An 18,407-nucleotide genomic window follows, 5' to 3' on the forward strand; every position below is an offset into this window, starting at 1 on the left:
TGTCCCAAGCTGGAGCGTCCCCTGCAGTGTTGCAGGCACGGGAACTAAGTCATTTACCAGCAGAAAATAATACACAATGGCTCCTTACAATCTGCCTGTTTGTTGGGAAAACGGGGGTCTCCAGGGAGGGAAGGACTCCTTGCTACTTTCTACACACCCTATTTTAAGTTGAGGTTTTTAATTCAGCTTTCATGTAGCCTGATAACTGCTCCTCACTGGAAGAAGAACCTTGGATAAATGGAATTTGTTCTGTCAGGGCTCTGCCTTGCTCAGTGAGGCCACCTCAGAGCGCTGGTGCTTGGTGAGTACAATAATGGGTTTAAATTTGACTATGCAAGTCCCAACATGGAAAATGTGGCTCTTGTCCCTGGAGTTTTGCAGCTTAAAATGAGTTAATAGCACATCTCAGGCTAGATCTGAGTGCATATTATAAATGACTAATTTACTTCTCAAATTTAGCATTTCACCTGCTTAGATTGTGATTTCTATGAATAATTTCCTGTATAAAGGTATTTTTTTCTCTCTTTCTTTGCAGTGTGAATTGAAGAAATATTTGGAAACTGAGGTGATTGTTACCTTTCTGTGCTTGGGTGTTCATGTAGTGTTTCTGGCCAACACCTAAAATTCAGTTTCCAAGGCGGGAGGCAGCAAAAGGCAAGTTTTGTAAAGACAAAATGAGACCAATGGAAAGAAATTTCCTCCCAGGACATTGGGAACCCTTCTCAACAATAAAAGCCACCACAGGAACCACGATGTTTGTGGATATTGTAGCTCTGTGTTCAGTCCAAATAAGAGGCAACATTTCCCCTGGATTTATGGAGTTTAACACTGCAGGGAGTTTGGGATCTTCACAAACTATAACCATATTTTACTGGTGCCAAATCTTTTGTGATCCAAGCTCGTTTGTGGTGGGAATGGGCTCAAGGTAAGATCATGAAGAATTATATTGTTTCTTTCTTTCCCCTGTGTGGAATTCTCAAAAGCCAGTTGCTGACTGGGTTGGTAAATCACACCCTGCATAAATATATTGATAAACACCAATATATCTTCAGCTAAGAAGAATCAGAGATGTCCCACAGAGGAAAAATTACTCCTTTTCCTTCTCTGTTTGCATTGAAGACGTTTCTTGTTTCTATGACTTTTTCCTTAGAATATCTTTTTGCAAGCCCTGTGAAAAGCCAGGTAATATATCCTTACATATCCTTCATCCCGTCCCATGTCCATGTTTTAAGATCAATGTCACGGGTACAACCAGTTCTTCCAAACATCACCTTTTTCTCTTTTTGACCTTAAATATTAATGTACTCTCCCTGCTTTATTTTCTTTTCAGAAATTCTGCTTATTATTTGAAATGAACATGCAGCAAATATAAGTTTTCTCTAAACTAAGTGGAAACTCCATTTTTTTGCATGTATTTTCTCATGTAATTAGCTTTCAGGTTGGTAAAGGGAATCTGATTTTCAGCAGAGGAGCAGATTTTTCTTTATTTTTGTTTTATCTGTAAGGATTTTCCCTGTTTTATAAAAGCTGTAGGTAAAGGTAAAGATATGGAAAGAGGAGGGCAGGTATTGGTGTGCTCACTGAGTAGCTGATTTAGAGAAATGGGGGTCCCCCGGGCCTGACTTGCAACTAAATGACCAAAACACTTTGCCTTTTATTTATTTACCCAGCTCCTTAACACTTCTTACCGTTTCTCTTAAATGAATTAATTTACCCTACAAAGCACTCCTTGCAATAATCAATGACTCATTACACTGAAAGCCCACAGGAAATACTAATTAAATGAAAAATGTGCAAGAGGAATGTGCAACTTTTGTATTTCTAACGACCCAGATACTCAGTGCTTTCTTTTTTTTTCCAAGTTCTCATAAGTTACAGGAGAGGTTTTTGCCTTCAGCCACAGGGAGCTGTGGTGGCTTGGAGGGTGGTGATGTTTCCCAGACATACCAAATCCAGTTCATTTATCATCAATATCCACAGGAAATAATAATCTGTTTATACATCACATTTCTCTGAGCTCTGTGATGTTCTAGTTATGAATTCCTTCCAGCTGCTTTTCTCATTCCCACAGCAGAATTGCTTGGGAAGGGTTATCCCTTACCCATCACTTACTCCAACAATTATTGACTGATAGCCACTGGTAATTCCAACTCTCTGACAATCTTTGATAAAGATTTTGTGGTGTTATTATGCTCTCAAATGTCTCCTCACCCATAAAGGCCTTGATCTCCAGGCTGGGTAGTTGACACAGCCACTTTTTTGAGATCTTTGAATAGGAAGAGCTTAATAATATGGAAGATGAAGTTTTTATAAGGATAGAAATGCCAAAAATGAGAGTGGGTTCAAAACTCCTGCTTCCTACCCCTTGGGAAGAGCTGTATCCTGGCCACTTTGGTGAAGGGTTTTCTGGAGCAATCGAGGTTTCTTTTATCCTGGTCAGTGATTTTTGGAGAAAGTGTGTGAAGCCAGGCCATGAAATAAAGCAATCAGAACAAGGTAAAGAAAAATCCCCCAAAACCACCACCAGGACCAAAAAAAAAAAAACAACAAACCCAATAAAGACAAAAAGAAAGAAAGAAAGAAAGAAAACAAAAACAAAAACAAAAAAAAAAAAAAAAAAAAAAAAAAAAAAAAAAAAAAAAACAAACAGTGGCCAAGCTCCTTTCCTTCAGATCCTTTGCACTGATGGTTCTGTAGGATACCATCTTTCTCTTCGGGTTGGTTCCCCACCAAATCACCCCTCAGGTTTGTTCCTCCCTCCAAATTAATTTGCATTTTTTGCAGATTGGTGTTTTCTTGACCACCAGTCCATACCTGCATTCAGGTACTGCTGCTCCCATTTAGTTTAGCAGGTGACCCAAATGCCAGCCTGGGGCACTCCCCGTCCTGGAAAAGGTCAAGCCACAAACACCAGAAATAATTATTTTGCTTTTTAAATAACACAGGAAAAGAATGAGAATAAGAGAGGAATTAATTCCCTACTCAGTTTTAAGGCAGCAAGAATTTAAGTCAATTTAGCTCCTCGTGCTAATTAATACTCCCAAAGAGCTGTAAAATGTAACAATGGAGAGGATGAATTATTTAAAGTGGAGGTGACCAAGAGAAGTCTGGATGAACACAATACTGGCTTTACTTTTGGTTTTCAGGCAATAAATTGCGTTTAAAATGGTAGCAATGTATTGAAGATTTTGGTAAAATTGTGGTCTCAGCTGTAGGCAGTAGTGTTTCTGTAGAGACTTCCTGTGCTGCAGGACAGGGAAGGCAGGGCAGGAAAGGTAAATTAGGGACAAAAGAAGATTTTAATCCCAAATGGATGAAACTTGAGATAGAAATGCCTGGTTTAGCCCCTAACTTTGGATTTTTAGAGATAAAATAAATGGTGGTGGTAGTAGTAGTAGTCCACTGAATTTATTTATTCTGTAAATCAAGAGCTGGATATTTTCCTTGCTCCTTTGTAATTTTATTGAAGGAAAATTATAGGAATCTTTTCAGTGCTTCAGGGGATTGATACTTTCAGGTTACATTCCTGGCTTTCAGTCTAGTTTCTCCCTACCAGCCTTGGGAATTCAGTGGGACTGATGGATTTCATAATTTCAGGAATTAGGCCCTAAATTCTGATGTCTACAAAACATAAAGGAGCTTGAATTGTGTATATTTTCCCCTCAACCTGCAATATATTCCTTAAAGACAATAGAAAAAAAATCATATAAAATGGTCTCTTTATTTGGAGGTACTTTAATATCAGAGGAGATTTGCTTCCAGCTAAGAAAACATTTGTTACAGAACTAAAAATGTTTGATATGCTGCTGTATTAGATAAAGTTTGTTAGTGCACAGTGGCACAGTGCTGGTAATTGAAGAACTCACAGGATTTTCGGCAGTAAAAGATCCCCAGTGAGTGCTAAGCTCAGTGGGAAAATGTGATGTATAAATCTGCAGTGAGAGCAGAGGAACAGGAGGGGAGCAGCTCTGCACTCAACCCTGGGAACCCCAAACCACCACCAAAGGACATTAAAGTGAAATAAAAGGAAAGAGATGATGTCTTGGGGCATAAAAGCTGTTTCCAAAGAATTTTCTTGTTAAATATAATGTTGGACAAGAGCCCACAGAAATTCTCAACTCAGTGGAGACTCCTGCTGTTGCTTGGCATGATCTGGTCTAGTGGAGGATTCAGCCTCTAGCCCTGCCTTGTCCTGGAATATCTAATTCCATGAGGAGAAGTGGTCACTGGAGATATTGAGAGAGATGGGAGAAGTCCAGACAAGACAACCATGGATATGGTTTATGATGGATAAATTGGTTTTGTGTGATGGGATGAGGAGCATCAGCTTGTGAAGAACTGATGGCTACGATGAAGGTTTGTTATATCCCGAGTTAGCCACCCCTGGATGGTCTCTGAAGGAACAATGAAAGTTTGTAATATCCCGAGTTAGCCACCCCTGGATGGTCTCTGAAGGAATGGTGAAGGTGAGCCTGGAAAGAGCCAGAGAGGGAACAGCAGAGCCACCAGAGGAATGTGACAACAAACTCCAGAGAGCAAAGGCAGTGCCACGGAGGGGGAGGCTCAGGCACCTGTTGTGACAGCTGTGACTAAGCATACAATGACCAGATCAGGGTGAATAATGAGACAATCTGCTCATTTAAGAGTGGATATACAAACCCAGCAGGGACATGAAACTGTTTTGCTTTGTTTTACTGATAATGTGTTATTGGAGTCATGTCTCTGGCTGTGTCCTAGAGTGGGTTCAAAACAATTACTTACATAACACAGGATATATTTAAGTCAGGAAAAGCAGGGAGGGAGAAATGTGTGTATCTCAATTTCTGGTTAAGAAGGAAAATGAAATTATGCTTTTCCCAATAGATTTATTGATTCCCGTTTTTCCAACACGGGGATCTCCATCTCAAGGGCTGGATTCCCCTTGCAAAACTTGAACTGGAAAGTAATCAATGAACGAGACTAAGCCCTGTATCCACCCCTTCCCAGCTGCTGATTCCTACCCTACCAACCACTAATTATTCTAATAGCAAACTCCTTAAAAATAACTCAATCAATACATTCTCCAGAAGTTGGAGCCCATCTCTGGATGCCTCCAGCCTGGCCCATGGTGGCCAGGCAATATTTGGTGCAGGCTCTGAAGTGTTTTTCTCTTGTAGTGCTCTGCTTTAGGAGTGGTCAGGTGTCTTCTGGATCAACTTTGGAGTTGATTTTCAGGTGGCAAATGCACTGCTTTCACAAAATTTCTTCCATGGGTGAAAGAAAAGTGTGTTTGCTGCTCACAGAGCAGAGTAACGTGCAGGACAACAACAGGCAAAACAAAAGGAAAAAAGAAACTCCCAAAGCCAGGAAACAGCAGAGTCCAGGGCAACTGCCCATGCTGCAAACCTGATTCACAAGTAATGGCATTCCATGACAGAGTGACCACCCCTGCTTTAATTTCAAATTAAAACCATATTGAAAAACTTGGAATACAAAGACAAGATTTGTGGGATGTAAATACCTCGTGGGTGCAGCCAACCAGCACAAAATATCTTTGGAAGGAGATGGAGCTCAGTCCCTGCTGGAGCTCCCTGTGCCTACAGATCATCGTGTACAGGGAGTAATTACAGCAGGGTTTGTCAACTAATTTGGTGGAGGGATGAATTCTTTATCTATTAATCAATGTAGGGAAGCATGAAGCACCTATAAACCATTCATCTCACTTTAGCTTCTTGTTTACCTTTAATTAGAGTCGTTCTGATTTGATCGGGGAAAATGGAGTTACCTTGGAATAGAGAGGTGTCAGCTGGAGCATCTTGGACAGCACTTCCTGCTGTGGGATCCTCAGGGAAATGAGTTGACTAGTTTGGATTTTATTTCCAAAATGAACACCCATAAACAGCTCGCAGAGTAAGACCCCTAAATCAGAGGTAAATAAAAAGATGATTACAGTGCCAGCACCTCCCCAATGAGAAGGAAGTTTGTATCAGTGTGAATTAATTCATTTTTCATTTACACCTGCAGTGGGTCACCCCCTATTTTTTCATTTTCCCCTTTCCCTTATTGTTATATTTATGCACAAGGAGGTTATTTATTAGGAAAATTTCATTTCTTCACCTATTTCTTTGTCTACAGTTGAAACAGAGTAAGACCAATGCTTTTATTTTTTTCCCCTTTTTAAAATTGTTTACCTTTTCTTCCCAGAATTTCCAGGAGGATTATAGGTAAGGCTGTGACATCTATACAGAATTATGGGATGTTTTATAACTGATGTGTTGTGTGTGATGCAGATAAATGCAACTGCAAGCATAGGAAGTCCCAATGGGTCACTCGCATTTCATTTCATTTTAGCTTGACTTTAAATCAGTGATATTTAATTCTTTTTTATAAGAGAACTGTTAAAAATGCTTTTATAAAATGAAAAGTCCTAGTTAAGCCTTGGAGTCCTACACACTAGTGTGGAAAACAGCAGCTTCACTAAAAACCATGCAGGAAATGTGCCGTTCCTTGGTGCATGCTTATTAAGGGTAAATATTGTTCTCTGGGTAGTGCCTAGAAATTGTAATTAATTTCAAATACGCCCTCTTTTTGTCCACGTATGCAGATTTCAAATCTGTGCCTCTGCCGGTTTTGACACCGTGCAATGAAGCATCCGAGCTCTCAGATGTCTGGCTCTTCCGAGTTGTGAAATGAGAAAACAAACAAACCCAACCATTCCAGCCCTGTCAATCTCCTTCTCAGTGGACAGCTGCCCTGGTGCCAGAAAAGCTTCATCCCATGATCCCACACCTCTTGGCAGTGCCAAAAAAGAAAAAAAAAAAGCCAGAGATCTACTGGATGCAAAAGCACGACGGTTCCTCACCTCAAAAAATGGGATTTGTGGCCACACTGGAGCTCCTGGGTGAGGCTGTGTGGGGAAAAGGGTGCAGCCTCTTGTTCCTGCATTCCTGGTCTCCCAGATAATCCATCTGATCTGCTCCTGGAGCAAGGTGCCTCTGGACAGTGATGGATTAACTGGTGAGGGCACAGCTTTCCAGAATGACCCGGGTACGTCGGTAGAGTTTGTGGATTGTGTTGTTAATTAATTAAATTGAATTGTTAATAATGGTTTGAAATATTTTATTGGGTGCTTTTCTGGTGGGAATAGGCTAAACTTTCTGAGGAAAATGGAGAGTTTGGGTGTTAACACAGACAGCTCTCTGAGCTGCCTATGGCCATGTCCCTTGAAGGCCATCACTGGAGCTCCCAAGTCAGGTGTCCTGCTGGGCACAGGATTTTTTGGAGTGGGATGAGGCTTCAGTCAGGTCTGTCCAACCACTCCAGTGGACATCTTGGTGGGCACAGTTCCAACAAAGCCCAGCCTGGTGCTGCCAAACCCCCCAAGATGCACAAAACCACCCTGGAGCCCTTCCCAGGTGGGTTTAAAACCCTGCAGATCCCACTGAATTTATTGTACAGCAAACTGACACTGCCTGAGCCAATGGCCTGCTTTGGTACAGACAAGGTTTTCTTTTTGGATAACCATTTGTTTTCAGTGTCACATGTGGCATCCCAAGAAGCTGCAGCATTCAGGCCTTTTTAATGAATTCCTATCCTTGCATATTAGTGGGAATATTTCCACTGCAGCAAACACCATAAACAGTTTCCACACTGGGGTGTGTTATACTGCCACCAGAATTGGTTCTTCTGATGGTTCATTTCTTTTATGCTGAGAATTCAGGACCAATTCAGCTCGGTTTTATGCATCATTAGAGATTTACAATTACTTTGCTATAGTTTCTTTCTGGAAGCCTATCTCTCATGGTTAATGCTATGGGAGTCCTGTTGTGTAGAGGCTGCTATGAGCCACCTTATAGCAATAAAGCATTTGAGAAGGATTTGGAATTATGAGTGGCTAAATTCTCCATGCAGTGCCTGTAATGCTGTTATCCCTTGCTGAGCTTGGGTTGAAACCCTTTTTTTTTCTCCCCAAATTAGAAAAAAAAGTGCTGTTTCTTTGAGGGGTTTTGAATCATTTACATGTAATTTTTTTTTTGTTCAACTGCTGCAGTCAGAAATGAGGAATTGTGCAAATTTCCATTTGGATTTCATGATCCTTAAAATACATTTAGGTTGTACTAGTATATAATGATATAAGGCCTTCTCCTTTTTTTTTTTTTTTTTTAAATCTCACTTTTTAAAAGACTAATCATTATTTGGGACTTTATTTTGGTTTTTTTTTTATTTTTTTAATGTGTGTTGCTAAAGCCAGCAAATTTCACAAGCTTTGTCCTTGCACAATAAGCAGTGGATCTGCATGTGTTATAATCCATATAACTCACATTTTACATAAATACACTATTGCACTGAAACAAACATGATATGCAGTGCATAATATGGGCCTGATCTAAAGGCCATTAAAATCAATGAAAAGATTTCAAATTAACTTTTATAGCCTTTAGATCAGGCTCTAAATGGGCAAATTACAGTTATGGAGTTTCCCATTTACATACCTGTGTGCTGCATTTAATGTATTTTATGGAATTGAAATTACTTGGTCCTCTTTTTCATGCTTTTTTAGGCTAAGAATTTGCCAAGGGCATCAACAGCAGTTTTCCCAGGCTCCAGCACAAGGATTATGTAGTCAACCCACAAATGACTCAAATCTTTGAAGAGAAGGACATGGTTATCAGAGAGGCTTTGACGACAGCAGGGACAGGAGTGCTATCTGCCTTTTTCCATCAGAGATTCCCATTCCCTCTCATTAACATACTCAGGACATCAGCACTGCCATGGGCCCGAGGGAATCGCTTCCAACTTTTAAGGGAACCGTGCACAAGACCTCGCCTCTGCGTTGTTTCAGACGGATCAAACCAGATTTGCCTCGTGTAAGGTAAGAAGAAAGGCTGGGGCACAGCAGCATTAGGGGAGGGATTCAAAGGTTGCAGGGAATTTTCAAATCCATTGTTACATCTTGGCAATCTTTCTTCCTTTACAGGGCTCTTCAATCCCACTGAGGATGTGATGTGAAAGCACACACACTTTGTGTGGGGAAAGGAGATGCCTCTACCTGCTCTCTCCCAATGCCCTGTAATGAAAAATACTTTTGGAGGAACACTGGAAATAAGCCATCAAAATATCTGATTAAACCTCTTAGGAAACTCTCACTAATCACCTTCTCTGCTCTTGATGGAATGTATTTATGCATTATAAATATACTTACTATGTGTGTGTGCTCCATAAATCACATCCAGCCCTTGTATATGATGTATAAGCACATTCTATAGAACACACACAAATACAGATGCCAAGCTCCCACAGAGTTCATCACTGGAAAACGTTTGAAGGATCTGATCCTTAATATTTAATGAGAAAGATGCTATTTCCTTCCTCAGCTTTTATCTCTGGTTTGGCATAGTCATTAAATTTGTTGTTTCCTTGCAAGATTATATAATTTATGACCTAATTTTAGACTTTTGTGTAACTGCATTGAAACACTCGTGGCGTATCCTGATTTCTTCACACGGAGTGTTCCAGCCTTAGCCACCAGCTCCAACACGACTTCTGTGAGCTGCCTGTCAGCAAGGAGTCACAGGCATGAAAGGAAAACAGCCCAACAACATTCAGGCAGCATTAGAAGATTAGTTTGTGGGGGGTTTGCCCTGCAAAAAATATGATTTAGCAGCATTTCCAAAGCTGTCTGCAGTGCTGGCAGGAATCCCCAGGTAAGACAGGCAGCACCCAGCAACTCTTATTACTGGAAAATTTTTCATGCTTCTGACTTTCAGACTGCTCTGGCACAGCAGTGCAGGAGGGGTGTCTGGAGGTGGGGAAAGATGACACTCAGTGCTTTAAAGCCACTGCCAGCCCCTCACCCTCTGGAATTTCCTCCCAGCACCAGCCCAGCTGCTGGGCTGATTTTTTGCTGCACAAGGTGTTGCTGGATAACTCCAAAATGAATTATTCTAAAGCTGCAGCCACATTTTTTTTTGGTGTTTGCTGTGTGTCCAGAGTAATTCAGAGATGATGTAAATAGTGCCATGAGCTGCAGGTATTCTGTCAATTTAACCCATATTGTTGGGACCAGTCTTTCATCAAATTTAATATATTAGCTGTTGCATTAATGCACTTTGAGAGGATTTTATCCTGGTGTTCCATGGGGAAGTGGCTTGTGGTTGAGGAAGGATTTGATGTTTCCTTTGTGCCTGCAGTGCTGTTTGGAGGAGTTTTCCTCTTTTTCCACCTTATCCTGAATATCCAACAGGGACGGCAGAGTTGGGGTGCTGCATCCTCAGATCAGCAGCAGGAACACAAGGGACACCCCTCTAGCACAACAACTTTGTGTACAGGGTGAGGGGGATGCCTCCATGAAAGAAAAAAGCATCCTCATGAAAAGAGGACATTAATTCTTGGATTAAATAAAATTGGAGAGTTTGTCTCCTTGGCTTTAACGGAGCAGTTCCAGGAAAGCAGCAGAGAACAAAGTGTTTTCAGAATCACATAATTCAAGAGTAAAATCATAATTCCAATTACCATTGCAGACACTTCTGGCCTTGAGAAACCTAAGATAATATTTATTATTATATGACTGACCTCTGATTTCTTCATCATTTACATTAGCAACCCTGATATTTTTAGTAACATCCTTTAAACCATAGAAGCAGGTGGCAACAGTGCATGATGAAGTCACATCCTGAAGATTTTTTTATTTACTTATTCTGTTTTTTCCTGGTTAAATAACATTGTGAGATGCAGAATCTCACCTCCCGGGGTCTCTAGGGGTGTATATAATCATAGAATGCATCTTCTATAATCTCACAAAATTGGGCAATCCTCTCAGAGGTACAAAGAGTTTTACAAAGTCAGTATTTCACTCCCATCACTGCCTGACATCGTTTTCCACACAGCACAAGAAAATATTTACTTGGCTCTTTGACATGAATTGCCACAAAGCCTTTAGAACAAAAACCAAAAATGAGAATTAAAATGGAATAACTTGATTTAATGAATTTAGCCTATTTTCTGTGTGCTGCATTTAGATGTCAGATGATTTCTTATAATGTTGGGGATGGACATGGACACCTCCAGTCCCTGTTCTTCAGTGAGGTGCCTACACACAGAACAGAGTTGCCCAGGATATCCAAAGCTGGAAGCTGATCCTCTTCTCCATCATCTAAATATTTTCTTTGCATAACTGAGCATTTCTCTGGATGAATCAAGACACTGCAATAATTTTCCAGGTGCAGGGGAGATGCCAAGGGCTGCCTGGGGCTTCTCACTGCCTTCAGCAGAGTTGATAAAACTGTATTTATCCACAAAGAGACTGAATTTTTTTTCCATTGTTATGGGGATGAGTCGGAAAGTTTAGATTCTTGGTCTCCCATACCCACTGCTCATCTTCCTGCCTTGGTGCAGCTCCTGCTGCTGTTCACTTGCAGAGAGCACAGCCAGGGGCTTTTCAGCATCTCCTCGGGAAATGTTCCCCATCTGTGGAGCTGGGGAAAGTGGCACCCACCGGGAGAGGACTGTCCTTGATCATCCTTGTCCCTCATCCATCATTTTTTTTTTACTGAAATTAGATTCTTCTGAACTCACATTGCCTTAAAGGGTTTGCCTTGACTCAGCATGTGACAGGATTTGGGATGTTCCAGCTGGATTTTGCATCATCTGGGACAAATTTCTAAGGTTTGTGAGCCTTATCCAGTTGTCAGGCAGGTGAGTCCTCTTGCCCTCTCTGGACACGTTGCTCTAAAAACACCCTCTGATTTCTGGATATCAGTGAGGGAAAAGGGTCAGAGCAGTCCCAGCTCCTGTTCCTGAAAGCTGTCAGTGTGTAATAACCATCAGCAGTTCCTGTAATGACACGAGTCACAGCCTCGGCACCAAACACCTGCAGGGGAGCTCCTCGGGCGAAATTCCCCTCGGCTGCAATCAGGTTTTTTCCGGAGCAGGGACCGCTGGCTGCGCTCAGGGCGATCCGCCTGCTCCTGGCTGAAGAGGCACTTCTAATCGACTGCTAAGAGACTTATTAGCAATGTAAAAAGGAATTGGAAGCAAGGAGAGTATTCTTCCTGGCAGAAATGTGCTTTGTAAAATTAGTTTTGCTGACATGAGTAATTGGGTTAAACTCCTCGTGACTGTGGGTGCTATTTGTTGCCCCTTATCTTACCCAAGCAAAGGGTATCAAACTCTTTGAACTTTGTAAATAATTATTTCCGAAGTGCTGGATTTTTTTTTCTCTCTATAAATTCTGTAGAGAAAAGCTGGTTTCTAATCCTTTCTCTGCCAATGCTTTTTCAGCCTTTTCCCGCTCTTGATTTCTTTCCCCTCTTTAGATTTTAATATTTCTTAGATATTATAAAAACCTCTTTTAAGGGGGAGTGCAGAGCTTTTGCTCAGATTGGGAAAATCATTCCTAGAGCTTCAAGAAACTGGAGAGAGAGGAAAAAAAATATCAAATAGAAGAACTTTTTTATGCACTGTGGCAGATGTTGGGCTGTGGTGTGATGTGTGTCCAGAGCCTGCCCAGTGCCAGTACAGGCTCCTGGACTTGAGTCTGGATTTTTCTCACTCCAGATTCCCGAAGAGTGAAGGGAGCAGACCTTTCATTCCTCCTGAGCTGAACCAGACCCGGGATTTGCTTCTCCCTCCCCAACCCCACCCATTGCTGTCTCCTGTCTGTGCTGAGGAGAGGGGCATTTTTTCTTGCAAACACAATTTTTTCTCAGTTTTATTTCACTTTTGCATCTACAGTAACAAATATTAATGCAGAAGCAAGACAGAAACTATCCCAGAGTGTGCACAGGGCGTGCAGTGCCAGAGCCTGCATGAAACCCATTAACCTGCAAAAACCCAGGCCAACCCAGGGATGTGGGAAAACTGAAATGCAGGAAATGCAAGACATTATTTTCTCCATCGTCCTGGAAAGTTGTATGTGATTTTTTTTTGTTATCTGCTATTTATTTCTTTACTTCTTTTGGCAAAAGACACAAATAATGAGAAATACCAATGACAGATTCAGAAGACAACCAGGGACAAAGGTTTTACCCGGGCTCCCTCCACAGATCAACCTTTCTGCTCATCTAAAACAACATCTGTTAGTGGGTTTATGCTCTTCTTGGGTTCTCCAGCATGGGGGAAGTAATCCCTGAGAAGCCCAACTGGGATATTTCCTTCTTGTCTTCAAGTAGTGACTCGGGTCTTCCTGGATGTTAGGGAGCTCCCATGAAGACTGATCTTCCCTCCTCCTCCATCAAACCAGGGGTTTCAGGTCATGGATGCTACCAGCAGATCTCCAGGTGCTTGGATGATGGTCTGTTCCCTGCCCCAGCTGAAGCAGGAAGGAATTTAAAATTTAAAATCATAGAATCATTAAGGTTGGGAAAAAACTTTAAGGTCATCGAGTCCAGTTGTCAACCCAGCACCACCCACATGTTCACCCTACACCAAGTCCCCAAGTGCCACAGGTTTTCTGGTGAATCCATCACTGCCTTAGGTAACCCATTCCAAAGCTTTACACCCTTTCCATGAAGAAAGATTCTCCAAAATCCAACCTGAGCCTCTCCCGGCCCAGCCTGAAGCCCTTTCCTCTCCTCCTGTCCCTGGAAGCAGAGCCCAATCCCCCCTGGCTGTCCCCTCCTGTCAGGAGTTGTGCAGAGACACCAGGTCCCCCCTGAGCCTCCTTTTATCCAGGCTGAGCCCCTTTCCAGCTCCCTCAGCCACTCCTGGTGCTCCAGACCCTTCCCAGCTCCATTCCCATCTCTGGACTTGCTCCAGCCCCTCAAGTTCTGTCTTGCAGCGAGCGGCCCAACACCTAACACAGCATCCGAGGAAGAGCTGGAATTTTTTCCACCTAAAAAAAAAAACCAAAAAAAAACCCGAAATAAATCTCTGATTTTTTGCGAAGGCACCTTCCAGCAGAGCCCGGGTGGGACTGTCTGTGCTCCGTGCCATCCGTCCCGGGATGCGGGAGTGGCCCCTGGCCAGAAGGAGCCGTCCGGGCGGGCGCATCAGGCGAGCCACGCTGGCACCGCTCCCTCCATGCGGGGGTTTCTGCTCTGACAATTTTTGGCTCCCTTAGGTTCCTCCAGAGCTGTGCGGAATATGTAATGCCCTGCACCGGGCTGACAGGGAACTCGAGTGTAGATTGCAAGGAGAGATCCTCTCCCTGCATCACTTTGTTTTGAGCTGCTCTGAAATCATTTTCCTTGCTCCTGCAGCTCCTGTAAAGCCAGAAGAGCTCTCCCTATATTTGTTTCCAAGATGCCTTTTTCTCCTCTGCTTACAGCTATAAAAGAAGCTTTTCATGCTCCAAATCAGAGATAAATGGAAATCGCTGCTGAAGAAATAAAACACAAGGCTAATCAAATTGTGGCACGGGAAGCAGCCTTCAGCCAGTGCACTTTTGAGAGCTATTTTTAGACTACATTTTTATTTTGTCACTCCATATGGGAAGTCAAACCCATATGGTTTGGGAGAATGGAAGATTGTGCTTTTATAGTGCTCTCACAAACTATCCCAGCTCAGCTTTGTCCTTAAATTCGTGCTTAAATCCAATTGTCTGAGGTGGGACTGCAGGTTGTGCCAGCACAATTCCCTCCTGAAGTGTAAAACTATTCTACATCTGTTAAACCAGTCTCCAGTTAACTCAGCTCTTTTTAGTTACAACTTTTCTCATTCTTACACCTTCCTTTTTCCTTTTTAATTTCTTTATTTCTGCTCCAAAGTTCTGATGCCCTGCTGGATGTGTCTGGTCCAGTAGCAGCCAGGAGGCAAAGCTGAGCATCCACAGCCATCACTCTCCTGCTCTTCACAGTAGATGTTACTGTCTTCCAAATATCCAGATTTCATTGATAATGAAAATTTTGAGGAATGGGACTTTATTCTGCCCACAACACCTTGGCAAATTCTGAGTCTGCTGATGGAGCAATAATTGGCTGGAAAAGGTATTTTCCTTCTGTCACCCTAAGTGTATCAAATTGGAAATGTATCTTCAGTGTTCATCCACCAGAATATCCACTTTATTAAGTGTTAAAAGTTTTTCATGATACTGAGCCAAAACTTATGTGTCTTTTAAGGATTTTTGTGGCATGGTTAAAAACACCAACAGGAAGATTCTAATGTGGTAAACTTCAGAGGATCATTTTATGAGTTTTTCAATTGTAATCCTGGAGTTTCTTCCCTTTGCAGTTTTTCAAAAGGTGGAATTAAACAAACCCAAATGACAGGAAGATCCAGCTGGGTGCTCTTATAGGTAATATAGTGAGAAGAGGCTCAGAAATGTGGGTGATTTGGTTTAGTGGATATGGTGGAATTGGATTGAAGGTTGGAATGGATGATCTTGGAGGTCTTTTCCAAACTTGGTGATTTTGTGATTCTCTTGTGCGAATTACAGAGGCTCAGGGTAGCAAACACCCCATGGAGCTGTTCTGACTTAGGGAAAAGTCCTTTTCTATGTTAGTTTTGATTCCAGAGCTGTATTTAACCTCAGTGTGGAAGCAGAGCCAAGGAAAGAGCAGGGCACTGGCAGTTAATATTTTATGCCTTTCTTTTTCCCTTAGGAAACAATTTTCCCTTTTTGAGAGGATAAAGTGCAATGGGAATAGGACTGCTCAGTGGAGAATTCCTTGTGGCAGAAGGATCGGCAGCATGGAGATTTCTGAGATGGTTTGGATGTCACTTCCATCAAGTAGAAATAATGTCATGCTAAAACTGTTCATCAAAACTGAGACCTCACGGATTATTTTGTTGGAAAGTCATGAAAACAACCACTGATTTTTTTCCCCTAGGGCAGAGATTTTGTGTTAGAGGAGAAAATGAGAAAACAACCAGGCCCCAAAAGAGGGAAAAAGGGAATACCTGAGATTAGAGCAGAGAAAAGGTATCAAAATTTGTAAAAGAAATTTGATGAAGCCCTAATTGTATTTAAAATCCATGATTGTTTTGAAATCCAAGGAACTACTGTCAAATTATTTGTGACACATTATTTCTCTAGTCAGAATATCCTCATCTCTTGTATCCCATTTTCAAAGGTTCAGTGTATTCCATTCTGAAATCCCAAAAGACAGGGAACACACCTGGATTTCTGATGCTTGGGAGTATTGGAATTCGATGCAAGCAGCTGTGTTTTCCCAGGAATGTTATTCTGGAATATTTGAGTAACACAACTTCTGGCACAGGTGCTGGGGGGTGGTGTGGGTACAGGAGCACTGTGATGTGGGCTCGGGATGTCACTGCTCTTCCTGGATGTCACATTGGAGCATCATGGTCTGGGTAAATCCAGCCAGGAATCTGCCAGTGGCTTCAGCAGGGCTGGAATTCCATCCCAGAGTGACACAGGCTGGTGACATGGAGTGATGTCAATTCACTGATGTAGAACTGGAAAGATTCCTTGTCACATAACTGATCCCGTCCAGTTCCCAAATTTCACTTGGGATTTTTTTACCAAGTTTCCATTCACTTTGCAAATATATGGATAACATGTTTAGGCATTATCCTTAAAAAAGTAAAGAAATAATTTCTTTTGGAGATGGGTGATCTGTAGAAGACATTTGTGTAATTTTGCATTCTAAATGTGATTTATATTTATAAATAAATTTACATAAAATCTCCAGCTCTCAATGTCATGGTTCTAGTCTATCTTTAATTCAGATGCTCAAAAAATGTATTTTTTTTTACAGCTAAATAAAAGCCATACAAAGCTTCCAGGAGAGAATAATGAGATGCACATTGTGCCATGCAGCCATGATAAATCAAGCAGCACCATGGTTACAGCCAAAATGGGAGGCCATCACAAACCAAGGAATATCAGCACATAGAAATTCCTTTGGTTTTGCAGATTAATCTGAACTGGGAAAAACTTATGACATGGATTGGTAAGGGAAAATACTTATCTGCAAGACAAACAGACCCCTAAAATGAGGAGGAACAGTTGGTTTAGATGACAGGGGTTTATTATATTTATTATATAATTTATACAATATATTTATCAGCCATGTTTGGACCAGGCTCTGCATATATGCAAAATAAGGATACCAGAATTCTTGTAGCACATGGGGGTTCGCAAGTGAGTGGGGGGGTTTGCCAGTGAAGTACAGGCTTATAAAATATGGTTTGGCCATGAGGATGGCACCAGGGAGGGGGGATATTGGCATTCTCCAGTCTTTGGGCTCCTTAGTCAGTAAAAGGCTTCAAATGCTGCAGATATGGATTAACCAACAAATTAAAAACTGAGTCCCCCTCATCAGCAATTAACTCAAACATGAGGAGATAATTACTCCAAATGAGGGTGTGAAAAACCTATGTGATGGGAGTCATAGAAGGGTAAATAAAAGGTGCAGAGAAGGCTCAGCTTCCTTTCCTGATGAAAAGGCTTAAGGAAAAAGTTACCTGGATTTCCAAGAGGCAAACCTTGCATTCTGTGACTTGCTGTTGCTGGTGCAGGTAGGTCTCATCATTCTCTGGTTTTACCTCATCTCTTACTACGGCTCCCAGTGAAGCTGGTTTTTGTGCTGTTTGTTGGCTGCTGGAAATGTGTAAATCCTCCCTGCTCTTCAAAACTTGTGTGAAGTGCACTAAAGCTGATTTTCACAGCACTGCTGAGCTGTTTGCTGAGTTATGGTGGCCTTGCTTTAATTAAGCTCAATATTAAGGTCAACCAGGGTCAATATTAAGGTCAAACACTCCAAGAGTCACTTGATGGTTTTGGAGATCTTTTGCAACCCTAATGGTTCAGATTTCTAAGAGCGGCTCTCCAGGAGCTGGGTGGCTGCTCCAAGGCCCTTTGCAGGAGGAAGGGTGCAGAACAGCAGGAGTGATGAAGGAACGTGCCCAGTGTTTCTGGATGGGTGACCACATGGAATTCTTGGAGGAGGCAGCCGTAACAGGCTCTCCTGTAGAGCCTAAATTTTGCAGAATGTTTCCTCTAGAGCTGCCACTTTCCAATTTCATTTTGTGGCCAAGTGTGTACAGCAAACCTGGGTGTGTCGGGATCTGCTGCTTTTCCCTTGGGGTTTCCTCTTCCACACAAAAACAGAAGCACTGGCTTTGTGCTAAATTGTAAACTGGCACTAGCCAGGCCCCTGTGTGATTCTGAGCACCTCACTGAGGAGATGCTGAGCTGTTTAAGCCCCGTGAGCCCTCAGCATCCTGAAGGAGAGATCCCTGTTGTGCTCGGCGCTCCCAGGCGCGTGGACAGCCGTGGCAGTGAATGGGGAGAGTCCAAAACTCCCTCAAGAGCAGAGCTTTGTTCTGCTGAATTGGGCAGTGAATGCTTTGGGCATCCCAGAGAGCCTGGCCAGCCCTGTTGACTCCTAAGGACCACTCGTGTGCCTTAATTGAGGCAGTGCCTGAATGCTTTAGCTGGGTGGGATCAGCACAAACATCCCTGAATGTCAAGCTCTCTTCTGTGTCTGTTTTCTAAAGCTAATGACCACCAGGCATTAAAAACC

The sequence above is a fragment of the Anomalospiza imberbis genome, chromosome 14 (assembly GCF_031753505.1).
Source record: "Anomalospiza imberbis isolate Cuckoo-Finch-1a 21T00152 chromosome 14, ASM3175350v1, whole genome shotgun sequence".
Lineage (NCBI taxonomy): Eukaryota > Metazoa > Chordata > Aves > Passeriformes > Viduidae > Anomalospiza > Anomalospiza imberbis.